Consider the following 2,642-nt stretch of genomic DNA (forward strand, 5'->3'; position numbering starts at 1 on the left):
TTTCAACAGATGGTGCTGGCTCAATTGGCAGTTAGCATGTAGAAAAATGCAAATCGATCCATTCCTATGTCCTTGTATAAAGCTCAAGTCCAAGTGGATCAGGGACCTCCACATTAAACCAGATACATTGAAACTAATAGAAAAGAAGGTGGGAAAGAACCTCGAGCAAATAGGCAGAGGGGGAAATTTCGTAAGGTGAACACCACTAGTTTATGCTCTAAGATCAAGAATTGACAAATGGGACCTCATAAAGTTGCAAAGCTTCTGTAAGGCAAAAGACACTGTCAACAGGACAAAGCAGCAACCAACAAATTGGGAAAAGATCTTTACCAATTCTATATCTGATAGAGGGCTAATATCCAATGTATACAAGAACTCAAGAAGTTAAGACTCCAGAGAACCAAATAACCCCATTAAATATGGGGTACAGAGCTAAACAAAGAATTCTCAACTGATGAACACCGAATGGCTGAGAAGCTCCTAAAGAAATGTTCAACATCCTTAGTCATCAGGGAAATGCAAATCAAAACATCTCTGAGATTCCACCTCACACCAGTCAGACTGGCTAGTATAAAAAACTCAGGTGACTGCAGATGCTGGAGAGGTTGTTGAAGTAGAGGAACACTACTTCATTGCTGGTGGGATTGCAAGCTGGTACAACCACTCTGGAAATCAGTATGGTGGTTTCTCCAGAAATTGGACATAGTTCTACCAGAGGACCCAGCTATACCACTCCTGGGCATATACCCAGAAGATGCTCCAACATGCAATAAGGACACATGCTCCACCATGTTTATAGCAGCCTTATTTATAATAGCCAGAAACTGGAAACAACCCAGATGTCCCTCAACAGAGGAGTGGATACAGAAATTGTGATACATCTACATAATGGAGTATTACTCAGCTATTAAAAACAATGAATTTATGAAGTTCTTAGGGAAATGGATGGATCTGGAGAATATTATCCTGAGTGAGGTAACACAATCACAAAAGAACACACATGGTATGCACTCTCTGATAAGTGGTTATTAACCCAGAAGTTCGGAATACAGGAAGAACTACCCACAAACCACAAGAAACTCAAGAAAAATGAAGACCAAAAGGTGGACATTTCATTCCTTCTTAAAAGGGGGAACCAAATACCCACGGAAGGAGTTGCAGAGACTAACTATAGAGTAGAGACTGAAGGAAGGACAAGCCAGCCTGATATAATTAACTCTTGAAAGGCTCTGACAGTACCTGACTAATACAGATTTAGAGGCTCACAGCCATCCATTGAACTGAGTACAGGGTCCCCAATGAATGAGTTAGAGAAAGGACCAATGGAGCTGAAGGGTTTGCAGCCCCCTAGGATGAACAACAATATTTACTAACTAGTACCCTCATAGCTCTTAGGGACTCAACCACCAACCAAGGAGTATACATGGTAGTACTGATTGTTCTGGCAGCATATGTGTAGTAGAAGATTGCAAAGTCAATCATCAGTGGGAGGAGAGGTCCTTGGTCCTGTGAATGTTCTGTGCCCCAGTGTATGGGAATGCCAGGGCCAATAAGTGGGAGAGGGTAGGGTGGCAAGCATGGAGGTGGGGGAGCCAACAGGGGTTTGTTCTTTTTGTTTTTGTTTGTTTGTTTGTTTGTTTGTTCCTGGGAGGGGAAACTGAGAAAAGAAAAATCCTATGACATGTAAATAAAGAAAATATCTAATTAAAAAAGAATGTAATTATAATTTTTCTCTGATAGATTTAAACTATACTCTAAGTGTTGATTCTTACATAAAAATCAATAATAATTTAAAGTTACATCATGACCTCTCCTTTGTGAGCCCTGATTTAAGGGACAAGCATATTAATATTAGCTGCAGGATAATGCTGATTTGAATCAAGAGAAGACAGACAAGAAACATAAGAAAATTTATATTTGAGTATGTCACTAGTAGATTGGGTTTGAGTGTTTGGGATTTACAGATACTGAGCTAACTCTCTCGTCGGGGCTTTAAGAGTGTTGGCATCCTGACTGAGGCCTCTCATCTCTGGTAATCTAGGCATTTGACTGGATTTAGACCGCTTCTGCTTTTCCAACTGAAGAGATATCTGAAGCCTAAGCCCTGTTGCTTCCTTTGTTTTGGTGGCCTGGATAGACTGAATCCAAAGCACACTTTGCCTCGTCCCAAGCTCTAGGCCATGAAACATTCATTGTACTTTACTACAGAAATTTAGAAGAATAGGGCAATCTCAAAGCATTAAAACCCCTTTCTGTAACAATTAGATGTAAACAATCTGACCCGTGAGCCATCACTTCTTGTTTTCTCTGGACATGTCACTTCGGGGGAAAGAAACTAAAGTGTCTCAATAGTTTTGCTGTGGATCCTTATCCATCCAAAAGAGCACGAGGGGACCAAGTGCGCTTCAACCTCCACTGCTTTAGGAGTGGTCAACCTCAGAGGTCTACGAATTTTGTGATCATTTACAAATCTGAGTTTCTTCTGTTCCACACATTAGTTTGAACCATCTACTCAGGTATTCCACTTCATGTGTCATTTGGAATTTGTCATTCAGTAACTGACAAATTTCTTAGCTAGAATTGAGTTTTATTATTATTTTTTTCTTTAGGCCAGGGCAGGCAGTCATCTTCCAGTAACTCAT

The sequence above is a fragment of the Mastomys coucha genome, unplaced genomic scaffold (assembly GCF_008632895.1).
Source record: "Mastomys coucha isolate ucsf_1 unplaced genomic scaffold, UCSF_Mcou_1 pScaffold19, whole genome shotgun sequence".
Taxonomy (NCBI): Eukaryota; Metazoa; Chordata; class Mammalia; order Rodentia; family Muridae; genus Mastomys; species Mastomys coucha.